This window comes from Puma concolor, chromosome A1, assembly GCF_028749965.1.
Source record: "Puma concolor isolate L17-30 chromosome A1, mPumCon1.1.hap2, whole genome shotgun sequence".
NCBI classification, from domain to species: Eukaryota; Metazoa; Chordata; class Mammalia; order Carnivora; family Felidae; genus Puma; species Puma concolor.
In genome coordinates this window covers 25,429,958-25,443,981 of record NC_141667.1, presented here as the reverse complement: position 1 = coordinate 25,443,981, position 14,024 = coordinate 25,429,958, and the positions used below count along the sequence as shown (strand labels likewise).

Sequence of the window (14,024 nt, the reverse complement as noted above, 5' to 3'; positions counted from 1 at the left end):
AATTATAGCCACCAAACACATGGTTTAGTGGAAAGCTTTCTATTGGAATATAAGTGAGATATTTTATAGTGTTCAGCATTTTTAAACCTTTATTCCATTACTATGCATCTTCTTGACAGCAGGCTGGGGAAGTTGAAAATTCCACAGGTGAGTGAATTAATACTGTGACAATTAGTCATGCTGGAAAAATGCCAGGCAATCGTATACTTGTCATTATGTGGCCTTGGTACAGGTGTGGAATAACTGATGCTTGGTTAGGTAATGACGATTCTGTTCTTTTCACGGATAGTATATAAAGGGGATTGAGGGAGCATATGGAGAAAAGCCCTCTAAAGACATCTATTCATTTTTAGCAGGAGAGATTACACTGAGGTTGATTCAGTGGAAATTACATTTTTCTTAATTTCTCATATTCTCCATTATTTGCATAGACAAATCCTGCAGTGAAGAATTACACGTCTGTTGCTGCACTCAGTGTGTGCCCCATGGTGCTGGCAGGAAGGAGGGATACAGAGAATGGAGGTGTCAGCTGTTTAAAAGGCAGACTCCTAAAGGCCATTTTAAAGAAAAATCGATCCCTGTGGGTGTTGTGTGGAAACTCTACAAGCTGTTGCCACTTGAATATTAAATATTAGTTCTTTTTAATATCACAGATACCAAAATGTCAAGTATTTTTCTTTCTTTCTTTCTTTCTTTTTTTTTTTTTTTGCTTGGTTGGTAATGAGCTTTTAAAGTGATGCAAATTTAAGCAGTGTTTGCAAGTATGCTAGAACATCTAGTTTTGCTATAACCCAGCTCTTTTTGTATCAACTTGGCAGGGTGTGCCCTTGTTAAAAACTCAATATGCAAAATTACTAAAATTACTATGATCCGCTCATATTTAGTGTTAGCTTTTTAGAGGGATAGACTTCTGTGTGAAATTCATAGTTAAAAAAAACTCCAACGAACTGAACTGTTGAATATATAACTTAGCAATTCTCATTTAATACTTTGTAATAGGCAAGATTGCATGGTGGTTAAGATTATCAATGCTGGAGCCAGATTGCCTGGGTTTAAATCCAGACCCTGTCCATTAGTTGCTGTGAACTTGGGAAAATGCTTAATCTCATCTGTACCTTAGTTTCTTCTTTGTAAATGGGGATAATTACAGTAACTACCTCATAGTGTGTTGTAAGGATTAAGTCATTCCATGCAAAGCACTTCTAACAGCGCGTGGCGCTTAATAAGGTCTTAATAAGTATCAACTGCTATTATTATTATTACTGTTGTTATTACTATTGTTATTGTTACCATGATGCATTGCATATTAAGAATTCATCTATAGCACACTGCAAAAGTCTGCAAAAGATAGCATGGTTCCCTCTTATGCTTGAATATTTTTTAATTTTTCTAGAAGCGCTTCCGAGCAAGTCAAATTCTTTTTTTTAGTCAAATTCTTTTAAAATTAAAAAAAATAGAACGTCTTTAAAAGTCAAAATCACACCATTAGCTAATCATTTTCCTCTGTGTAGACTTCAATTCGGGATTTCATAGTAATAATAGTATAAAAACAGAGAGGGTGGAAGCTTTATGCCCACTGACTGCATGAAGAATGTGGGCAAAAAGGAAAGTTCACTGGAGGATGGACTCATTCATGGAATCTGTGCTTTTTGTCCCCCTTTCCATTAAAATTTTTTTTAATGTTCATTTTTGAGAGAGACAGAGAGAGCACCTAAGTCTGATGCTCAACCAACTGAGCCATCCAGGTGCCCTTCCTTTCCATTTTGTTGTGTTAAGGTTTTGAAAGTCATCTTTATTCAGGTGGAAAAAATCAGAACCCAGTTTCAACGTAGTAATTTTGCCCTTGTAAAAATGATACCGGACAAACATGTCTTTGTGTAATTTATGTGCTATTTTTATTCTAAAGTTATACTGGATAAGAATATGATAAAGTTTAAATGAGTGATATGTATATATTTTAGATTTTACTTAATTAAAAAATATGAAATAAAAACATATTCCAAGCATACTCTTAGATCCAAAAAACAGGATTCTTAGGATGCGGAATTGCCATAGGTCAAGGAGGGAAAAGCCCAGTGTAGCACAACTTTGAGAAATATGGGAAAGTTGCTGACTTGTAAGCAGTCAAAATACAGGAGTACCACATGGCAAGTAGTAATCAGCTATGCAGGCTCATTTTGTAGATGTCAAGAAGTAAACCAAAAGGATAAAGAGTTAGGGCATGCATAGACACTGAATTTTAAAATAGCAGGCAGGCATGTTATTCAGTCAGAAAAGAATCAGAAGGTTAGAGCGCGAGAGAGCAAACAATGCAAAACAATGTAGAGATTGTACCTTTTTGCCCCCATCCCCTCATGGCACTAAGAGCAAATCAGTTAGAAATATCAAAAACTCTATAAAGACAAGACTTGAGCTGCCTAATTGCAGCTTAATGGCAGCTTAGCAATGGACTTAAAAGATTACTTGATAGACCGCGTCTCTACTTTTTATTTTCTTTTTGCTGGGATCTGGGTTTTTTGGGGGGATTTTCTGTTTCTTATAGGCCATCATTTGTACACTCTGAAATGTGATATGCGAAAGTGGTTGATCCGGAAAAATGGTTTGAGTCGTTGCAGAAGCCCTTTCTTAGCAATGTGTAGAAGGTAATTACGATGTTTATGGATAGGGGCACCTGGGTGGCTCAGTCAGTGGCCTGTCTGACTCTTGATTTCGGCTCAAGTCATGATCCCAGGGTTGTGCGATCGAGCTTCACGTCTGGCTCCATGCTGAGCATGGAACCTGCTTAAGATTCTTTCTCTCTCTTTCTCTCTCTCTCTCTCTCTCTCTCTCTCTCTCTCAACCTCTCTCCCTCCCTCCATCTCTCTCTCTCCCTCTGTCCCTCTCCCTGCTCTCTCTCTCAAAGATAAAAAAAAATTTAAAAAAGATGTTTATGGATAGTGGGGCAAGGCCCACACAGCGTTGATAATTGCATATGTTGTAACTTAATTTGCCTGGCAGCCAATATGCATATACATTCAATCTTCACGCGAGTACGTAGCCAAGTCCAGCTTTTATTTAATGAAAGCCATTTAGGAGGAGCCTGGAACTCATTAATTCATGAGCCACCAGTTTAGAATATGTGATAATTAATGCACAAGCTCGGCTAAAGTTTTCCTTTGATTTGCAAAACCTTTTTCTCTAGATTATTGGAAATTAATAATGTAAAAATATTTCATAGGGATATATAGAATGAGAAGATAAACTACAGTGTCTTCAAGTTCCCTAGAGTCCTTTGGAATCACCTTCTATTTGCAAATCATTAATATGCTAATTAAAAACTTCTCTATTGATTGAATTGCTTCTCTGGTGACTTATGTTTGATAACAGTCTGAATGTCTCAACTGTGTTATCTGGTTTTGAGATACTGATTTTTTTATACTATTTACAAACAAATAAGTAAATATTAAACAGGTTTAAAAGCAATATAATTACTTTAAAGTTTTAGAATTCAGACTCAGCATACATTTGTTCTATTATTCTTGATTAATTCTAATCAGTGCAATATTACTATAATGCTACCTAGGCTTACAAATTAAACCAAGCACGTTCATTCTTTGGTATGCAGAGCCTTAACCTGGGCACTAAAAACATAGGAAGCATTCAATAAAACAACATTCTTTTTTTTTTTTTTTTTTTTTTAATTTTTTTTTTTTTCAACGTTTATTTATTTGGGGACAGAGAGAGACAGAGCATGAACGGGGGAGGGGCAGAGAGAGAGGGAGACACAGAATCGGAAACAGGCTCCAGGCTCTGAGCCGTCAGCCCAGAGCCCGACGCGGGGCTCGAACTCCCGGACCGCGAGATCGTGACCTGGCTGAAGTCGGACGCTCAACCGACTGCGCCACCCAGGCGCCCCTAAAACAACATTCTTAATATACTTTAACCATTTGCCATAGTGAGAGAATATTTTAAAATCTGGTAGGAAACCGTTTCTTTGAATAAATAGTGTTGCATATAAATGCTGTAGCATGGTATTTTGCATTGATGCTGCTTGCAAAAAACACTTCCAAAAATATTGTCTATACATGAGTCATCATAACCCATTGGCAGAACCCATTAGCAATGCTTTGGCATATGTATTATAAATCCCTTACTAAGTTCTGGTACATTTTCTCACCTTAGATCATTAATGAAGTAGAAAACAACTGGTTATTTACAACTACTTAACATTTCTCCTGACTCTATTGTATTCCAACTCTGAGCCTGAAATTGCTCTAGTCCCACAAAGCCTTTGGGTGCAGTGGGGATGAAGATGGTATTTACTCCATTAGAACCTAGCAAATTTAAGAAACAGAACTGTGATATCAGGATAAACCAAACAGAGGGCAGCCAAAGGTACCCGTGCCTTTCTTCAAGTAAATCTTTAAAAACGTCCGTGTTCTTTATTCTGAGAGAGGAGCTTTACAACCAATTAAGTTTTTTCAAGATCAATTATCCGCTCTCCCAAGAAACTTTGTTTTGAATAAGTTGCCTCCTGCTGTGCATAAAAAGTCTACAGTACATGGCTGATCCTCTAGAAGTGGTGGCATAAGGATAGAACCAATTTAAAATTTTTGGTAGAGATTTCACATGAAGTCTTCATTTCTAAACTTCCATTTCATTTTTCTGTAAATGTCAAAGTCACTGTTGAGTAAAATTGGTTCTGTTTCATGTGTGTAATGAACTCCACTGAAATGTGTCAAACAGCTTTGGCACCTCTCATCACGTAGCATTTCTCTTGTGCCAATGAATCATCATGGCAACAGCCATCAAATGATGCCTGATTTTTTTTGTAAATGTTTATATTTGTGGATAATATGCCAATCTGTTTGCAAACTGATGTATTTCCAGATGAAGCTATTTTAACAGTATTACCCTCGTTCTAAAATCACATTCCACACATTGCATTAATGAAGATAAAATCAAATGTGTTACAGCACATAAAATGGTGTTTCATGTGTAGTTGAGGCTCAAGGAATATTTGTTGATGTGAAATACTCATTTGGGACAAGAAACCCCCAAAAGCACGAATCAGAGGATAAAGACGAAGTTCTTTTTCCACATGGGGGAAGAATTCCAACCTATTTTATCATGAGAGAAAGTTATCAGGGTATGGTTAGGAACGGACTCTGGCACACCACACATCTGGATTAGAAGCTCAGCCCTACTCAACACTGGCTGGGGATCAACACGTGTTTCAATTTCTTTAAGTATAACATGGGACAATTTTAACAGTACCTACCCCATAGGATGCCTGTGAGGATAAAATGAATGAATTCATGTGAGGTGTTAACAGTAAGATGGCCACAATTACCTAAGCTGTGAAAAAAAAAAAAAAATCTTAGCAGAGGACACACATAGACTATACCAGGAGCAGAGTTTTGCCTCTTGTGTATTTCTTGTTTGCAATTGAACAGTTAAACCAAAATCAGCCACCAATCTTTAAAGATCAGTGCATGCTCATTTCTGGATTAAGTTGATATCAGGAGTTCTGGTGACATTTTTATTTCTGGAGTGGACGGAGCTCGCTTCCCAAGCATGGCAGGTGCTTCCCCACCAATCCTTAATGACGCTGTTCAATTGCTTGTTTCATTCCTTTATGCATGTTGCCTGGCTCCTGAGGGTGTCTGGGCTTGTGGATGTTGTCTTTTCCCAAAAGATTTACTCAGGCAAACAAAGGAAAAGAGAAAGCATTTTACACCTTTAATTAGATATTCATAGCATGAATTTTAAACAACTTCTGTAGCAAAATATATGTCTAGGTTGCAGAAATGTATGAAAGACTTGATTTCATATTACTCCTTGCTTGTAAGTTAGGCTCTTTGGGAGCTACATTAATTCTTCTGGATGCATAGCCATTTAAGACAATGAAGCTTGAATGAGACTGCAAGATGTCAAAACCCACTTGTACATTAGTGTGAATGATTTCAATGAGTTTGCTCTTCTTTTTCAATAGCTCAATGAGAGGGCAGGCTGAGAGTATTGGCTGGGAGCTGGGGCCGGCTGGAGACAAGGGTTTCTTAGTGGGTGTAAGGAGTTCAGGGCAGATTTAAATTTATTGAATTGTAAAAGCAGGAGTCACATGGTTGGGTTTATCATTAAGTCGTTACGAAACTTGGCACATCACAGATGATTCTAAAGGCTCATACTGGTGCAAAGTGTCATGAGGAGTGGAGATGTTGTATTTAATTTTTCCTGATATTATATCTAAGCCTTTCATCAATTACATGAAGTCTAACTAATAAGTAGTAATACTAGTTAAATCTGCTGTGTTCCATCCCTGACCTTATTATGTGAAGGTACTATGCTAAGTATACCACAGACATGTTTTAATTTAGCCCTCATGCCCATTCTGTGAGGTGGATAATCTTCTTATAATTTCTGCTGATGAGAAACTAAAGCTTGGAGAGGTTGAGTAACTTGTCCAAAGTGATGCCATGGGTGTGTAATAAAGCCAGATCCTGACCTTGGCACCAGAGTCCTTGCTCTGAACACACCTTGAGGAGTCACAGCTCATGATAAGTGCTCAGTATGGTTGTGACTTTAGAATGGAGTCTTCCAGACTTCCCTAAAATTGTAACAGCCATACAGGTTCCTAGAGGTAAAAATAGTCATCACTAAGTGCATAAGCTAAATAAGAACAGCAAAGGTTTGCTCTGTGCCAGGTAATGGAATAAATGCTCTATAAACATCTAAGTCTTTTTTTTAATGTTTATTTATTTTTGAGAGAGAGAGACACAGAGAGAGAGAGAGAGAGATGGAGTGTGAGCAGGGGAGGTGCAGAGACAGAGGGAGACACAGAATCTGAAGCAGGCTCCAGGCTCTGAGCTGTCAGCGCAGAGCCTGACACAGGGCTCGAACTCACGGACTGCAAGATCATGAGCTGGGCCAGAGTCGGATGTTCAACTGACTGAGCCACCCAGGTGCCCCTAAAGAGGTAAATCTTAAACAAGAATCCTTTGAGATGGAGACTATCATCCTTACCCTCTGCTTCAGAGATGAGAAACACAGGTTTCGAGGGACTGGGTCCTTTGCCCAAGGATGCACAGCCAGTGGTTGGCAGAAGCTGGCTAAAACCCAGCAAATCTAGAGGCTCCTTCTTAACTGTAACATTCACTGTCTCATTTGTAGTTTGCTCATGGAGACAGCATCTAGGTTTTACTTACGCTCATTTCAGACAAAATTTGAACAAATTTATCACTAGGTTTCTAAATCCCCAGCAAATTAAAGAGATTGGTCTAAGGAGCCCTGGAGGCTGGAGTACCAATTTTAGTAGGAGGCGATGGCTGAGGGGGGCAGAGAGAATTGCTACAAATGGCCAGCAGAAGAACTAAAGACAAAGGATGGAGTCAGGGGCTGGTCTGGGGAAGTAGTGATGCTCTGTGTTCCTATGCCAAGAACAGTGCCTGTGCAGAGTGACAGCGGATAAGCATTTGTAAAATAAGTGCGTGTATGGATGAATGCACAGGTGACTGAGTGTAAGAATGACTCAGTGCCTGAATTAATGTCAGGATGACTCATGGGCGTGAGGATGAACATATGAATTCTTAGCAGCACTTGAGGGTACTACGATGTTGCAAATCTAGCAATGAATATTCATAACGATGACCTGGAATCATTAAGAAAAGGTCCAAGTCTCTTGAATGCTTGAGAAGTCATGGATATGTACAATAAATCTAAGTACGACGACTATCAAAAGTTGTTGTGGTGGTGTTTAGGAGAGCTGGGTTTTAGGTCCCACTTTGTTTCTGTCTTTCTCTTCCCATTTCATCTCAGACAAGCTTCTCTATCTCTCTGAGCTTATGTATGAAATTAGGGCTGGAGTGCTATTACCAGGGAGAGCATAGCATCGTGGTTGGAAGCACAATCCAGCCAGTTAATCCATTTGTATCCCAGCATCAATACTCATTAGTCTTGAGGAGTTGTCAAGTGGCTTGACATGATGTGCTTCAGTTTTCTCATCTTCAGATTGGGAATAGTAAACTTTGGGGTCTTGGTGGAGGGACTTGATAAATAAAACCTGGTTTCTCTTTCAAAGAAATTTCCAAAGAAATTAAGAAATAACGCCTGGGTGGCTCAGTCGGTTGAACGTCCAACTTCGGCTCGGGTCACGATCTCGAGGTCCGTGAGTTCGAGCCCTGCGTCGGGCTCTGGGCTGATGGCTCAGAGCCTGGAGCCTGCTTCCGATTCTGTGTCTCCCTCTCTCTCTGACCCTCCCCCGTTCATGCTCTGTCTCTCTCTGTCTCAAAAATAAACTTAAAAAAATAAAATAAAATAAAATAAAAAAATAAAAAAAAAAGAAATAAAATGAAGAAGTGTGGGGCAGCTGGGTGGCTCAGTCAGTTAAGCGTCAGACTCAGACTCTTTAAAAAAAATTATTTATTTATTTATTTTTGAGAGAGACAGAGACAGAGAGTGCATGTGTGTGGGAGGGGGTCGGTGGGGAGGGAAGGGGCAGAGAGAAAGGATCCCAAGCAGGCTCTACACTGTCAGCACAGTCTGATGCAAATCTTGAACTCACAAACTATGAGATCATGACCTGAGCCAAAATCAAGAGTTTGCTTAACAAACTGAGCCACCCAGGTGCCCCTAAGCATCAGACTCTTAGTTTCCCCTAAGGCCATGACTTTATGTTTCATGAGATGGAGCCCCTTGTTGGGTTCTCTTCTGCCCCCCCAGCATGGAGCCTGCTTTGGATTCTCTCTCTCCCTCTCTCTCTCTGCCCTTCCCCTGCCTGCAGTCTCTCTCAAAATAAATGAACTTTGAAACAAAGAAGTGTTAGAAGGAGACTAAGCAATCACATTTATTACTAAAATAATAAAAGGCAGATTGGAAAGGTAGCTTAGTGTGAGAGCCGAGCAGGCTTGCTAAGTAAACCCCAGCATTAGTCAGAGGCCCCCTGGAGTCAGGGTTGCATTTCGCTTTGTCTTTTACAAAAGCCACGGAGCAGGCTCTGATTCTACATGCAGCGCCAGAGAGAATGACTTCCTGCTCCCACTTCTGGACAGCTAAGGTACAGAACCTGGATGTCTGAAGAAATGATCCCAAGGAATCTGTTTTCATACTCAATAATTTAAAAAGATCATTAGATGGGGCGCCCGGGTGGTTCAGTCAGTTGAGCGCCAGACTTTCAGTTCAGGTCATGATCTCACCGTTCATTGGTTGGAGCCCCCGCGTCAAGCTCTGTGCTGACAGCTCAGAGCCTGGAGCCTGCTTTGGATTCTGTGTTTCCCTCTCTCTCTGCCCCTCCCCCACTCATGCTCTGTCTGTCTGTCTGTCTCTCTCTCTCAAAGATGAATAAGTGTTAAAAAAATTAAAAAAGATCATTAGAGACATCTGTGATCTTGAGAGCCACTAAGTCATGTATTAATTACCAACAATTCTTGTATTCATAACTTTGCTTTTTGGAGTTGTTTACAGCATCACTAAAAGGAAAATGTATGAATAATTTACAGATGGGGAGTTTGAAGCTTCCCTTAAAATATCTTTCACTTCAGGTCAATCAATGCGTTCTAGGCAAAATGAATTCTTTTCCATCTTTCTTCATCTTTCCCACTACACACACACACACACACACACACACACACACACACACACACACACGAGGTGGGGGGCGAGAGAGAGCGAGTGAGCAAGCAAAAGGGATAACGATCTAGATGTTTTTATGTGCTTTGGACATTTGCCAGTTAGCACTGAAAACTACATGCTATTCTCACCCAAAAGGGTAGCACTATTTATAGCTGTGTAGCTCTTTATACCAAGTTTTAATGGGAAAAAATAATCGAACCCCCACTTGATGTTTGGATAGCTTCATTCATTCAATGTGTTTTATGTAACATTTTATTTGCAGAGGATTCATAACCTAAATTAGATGCTTCTCATAATATCCTGGTGTAATAACTTAGAAGACATTTAATTGAATAAATACTGTATAACAACGTAAAGGGGTACTGCAACATTTAAAGATTTATTCCCTGAGACGTACTAAAGTCGAAGGAGGTCTGTGCAGGTAGTGGCATCTTAACTAATCCAGGCTAATGTTAACTGACCATCAAATTAAACCTTCGCAGACAGGAAGACAATGTGCTTCAATGGGTTGCTGGATGTTTTATCAATTTTGATTGCCTTCATTTAAAAACTTTAATTAGAACCTCTGTTTACTTGAGTCAAATTGTGCATAAAATATCATGCAAAACATTTTAAGAGGGAATTTTAATTATACCACTAAAGAAATGCCCTTGTTCAATGTTTACTAAACACTTGCCAGAACAAGTTAATTAATACATGTTTAAATAAGTGAAAGAAAAAGAAGGGAAACAAAAAAAAAATCACGTTCATCTTTTGTCAAGTTTTACTGCAGTTGTCAAAGAAGTTCAATTTCTAATTTAACGACTGTGCTGTTACAGTGTACATGTGTAATTATAAACAATGGGGCACCGGAACACAATGACGGCCAGCGGAAAGCTAATTCCCACTGGAAGTTGTTGTTCAAAATAATTGTGCGTTGTTACTTGATGTTCTGCAGTCATCAAATCAAGCACTTTGTAGTGCTCATTCATCTAGTTATTTATTCCATGGTAGAAGATTGGAATGTTCAGTTGGCATCTAATATGGACTTGCTTAAAGCTACAGAAAAATGCTTTTTAATAGAAAAAGCATAATGTGTAGACAAAAAAATTTTGATGATGTTGAATTTTTAGTTCTCATTTTAATATGCCACCAACTTTTTTACTTTATTTTTTTTTTAGAATCCTGATTTTTCTCATGTATGAATGTAAACCATGATTGGCTATGTTAGTAAAGATTGATATTGGTAAACATTTGATAATTTACTAGAAAAGCAAAATGAAATCAATGTTTCTTGGATATACCCTATCTCAGTAGCTTTATGAAAAATTGGAAGAAAAAGTACCCAAATTAACTTAGAAATCTTCTGGAGAAAGAAAATGCACATATCCCATTAATGATCTCTACCATAATTAAGAAGCCTATTCTCTTACATAGCGTAACGCACACAGTCCTATTGTAGTTTACTCCACTAGTGTTGAAACTGATCACCAAATTTCTCAAATCCTGTAAGAAGCCACAACCTGTGCTGGTCTGGGAAGCGACAGTGACTTAGGAGCAGGTCTCCCTTGGGTGTCCTACTTGAAGTTCCACTGATGGGCATGGCCAGGCCCATCAAGACAGTTAAATTAAGCCTCAACGGGATTTTTATAAAAATTACATATGATACAGTATGTAGAACACTCACCATGTTGTCGTGTAAACAGGCACTGAATATGAGTAGTATCCTTTTTGGTAAGCTCATTCATTGCTTACAAAGAACTGATGTTATGCAGTGCAAGAATAGTACATATGAACAATCTGCAGTTTTTGGGCCACTTAATATTAGTAAAAAGCATGAAGTCAAAATATCATAAAAGGCAGCCTACTTAAAAAACAAAACAAAAAGTGTTTTCTTCTATATATTATTTTTCTTTAAAAATTTTTAAAAATATTTATTTATTTTTGAGAGAGACAGACAGAGCATGAGCAGGGGAGGGGAAGAGAGAGAGAGAGGGAGATACAGAATCCAGGTGGGCTGCAGGCTATGAGCTGTCAGCACAGAGCCCAATGCGGGGCTCAAACCCAGGAACCACAAGATCATGACTTGAATTGAAGTCCGATGCTCAACTGACTGAGCCACCCAGACATCCCTCTTTAAAATTTTTTTTAATGTTTATTTTTGAGAGAGAGAGAGAGAGAGAGAGAGAGAGAAAGAGAAATGGGCAGAGAGGGAGACACAGAATCTGAAGAAGGCTCCAGGCTCTGAGCTGTCAGCACAGAGCCCAGTGCAGGGCTCAAAACCATGAACAGCAACATCATGACCTAAGCCAAAGTCGGATGCTTAACCGACTGAGCCATCCAGGCGCCCTCCGACATCCCTCTTTTAAAGAAGAAAACTTTATATCTAGAAAAAAGCATGTTTGATACTTAAGCATGCCACTGACTTGCTCTGTAATTTCAGCTGGCAGGGGAAATAGAATTTCCTAATGAATTTTTCCTAATAAAATAAGAACCTGAAGTGCCAGCATGTTTGCACACCTACCAATTATGAAGTGAGTTTCCCAGGATATTAAAACTAAGCCAAAATATAATTTAGTCCTATAAACTACTGTCAAACTCAGCTATAGTTACATTTGAAGGATCAGGAATTATTTGATTAGCAATTGATTAATGGGCTTTAATGTGACTGATTATTTTTTCCAAAACACAGAATTTCTTTGTAAAATGAGTATTTTTTCCTATGAAGAAAATATTATATGTACCTAATATATATGTATAGATATATATTTAAACACTGTAAAGACATCTTTGAGAGTCAAGTGTTTCTGACATCCTAACCTTAGAAGATGTTGCAACTCTCTCACTGATACTTCAGATGACTGTAAATAAAAATCAGGTATCCGTGGTTATAAATACTCTGTTTCACATTTTCTTTAGCAACAGCAAAAAATTTCAATTAATTGAATCTCAGCCAGCTACAAATAATGCCAGAAGTGCAATACTTGGTGTACCAGGTCATGGGCAACCATTAATTAAGATGCAAAGGATCAGCACTAAAGGCCCCCAATACCGGATTTTTGTCCCAGAATTTTTTTTTTGATGGGTATGGACTGAAATATCTATAAAATGCACTTTCAGCTATATGGGAAAAGAGAGAATTGGGTACAATCTTTATTTTGCTTGCTCTGGAATTTTTGATAAAGTTCTGAAGTGTCATTTTTGAAAATGAAGATGAAAATAATCTTACTTAAGGATTTTTATTTATAGACTAGAAAAGCCCTTTAAATTCCATGTTATATTTATTTGTTTAAATCTTTATTCTGAGAGAGAGAGAGAGAGAGAGAGAGAGAGCAAGAGCACACTCTGCATGTGAGCACCAGCAGGAGGAGGGGCAGAGAGCGAGGAGAGAGAGAATCCCAAGCAGTCTCCGTGCTGTCAGCACAGAGCCCTATACGGGGCTCAGTCTCACCAACCATGAGATCATGACCCGAGCCAAAATCAAGAGTCAGGCACTTAACTGACTGAGCCACCTAGGCGTCCCCATGTTATCTTTATTTTAAAGGAACACCGATTCAATGATTTCCCATTGGAGAGATGGAGGGGAAGATGAAGATCTTTTTAAAAATGGTTAAAGCCACCAAATGTGAAATTTGTAAACTATGATATACTGATTTAGAAATTTTTCCCCCAAATAACCCCCCAAAAGGCCAATAGAAATTATTTTCAAGAGACAACCCACAATCTTTCATAGTATCTAAATTTTGAAGGGCAGTATAATTGTGTGCATGCCCATGTGTGCGTGCCTGTGTGGGGTGTGTGTGTGTGTGTGTGTGTGTGTGTGTTTGTGTGTGTGTGTGTGTGTGTGTGTGTGTGTGTGTGTGTGTTGCTTTCCAGAATGTAGATATTTCTTCATGTTGCTTTATGGTAGTTCAGTTCAAACAAGAAGAATTCTCAGAAAAAGATCAGTACAACTTGTTAGCCTCCAATTTATCATCCACCTATCCAAGATTTAATGGTTGTGTTAACCTGGAGTCTCAAGAATAATTACAGTCTAAACCAAGTCCTTAAAGTAAGGAGATGAAAAGAACTGTATAAAGCGAAGGCTGTCATGAAATAGAAATTGCACAAGCAAGGGAACTTTCATCGTGTTGAGTAAGTACTTTACTATGGGATTCTTTTTTAAATTAAGGTGCCAGGTAAGTTGGATGAAAATAAAATATGTATGATTAGCAGGGAATACCTTGGCCCAGAGTAGTTGGATAGGAGTGGAAAAAGGACAGAGAGGTGGCTTTTTCCCCCCAAGTCATTACCAGCTTAGTTCACAGAAAAGTTATTTCAAATACTTTCTTTGAAAGACTGCTTTGAGGTCTGCTTTTAATTTGAACAGTTAAATATCATATTCATGCCAATGAATCTTTTTCCTCGTTTTAATATCATTAAGAAGAAAGCCTCCCAGG

General features: G+C 38.7%; 1 protein-coding gene across 5 annotated transcripts in view; it reads right to left on the bottom strand.

The window, feature by feature from the left end:
* The window catches only part of CDH6 (cadherin 6), a 128,733-nt gene that overhangs the window by 57,038 nt on the left and 57,671 nt on the right, over window positions 1–14,024 (bottom strand). The window lies entirely within an intron of this gene.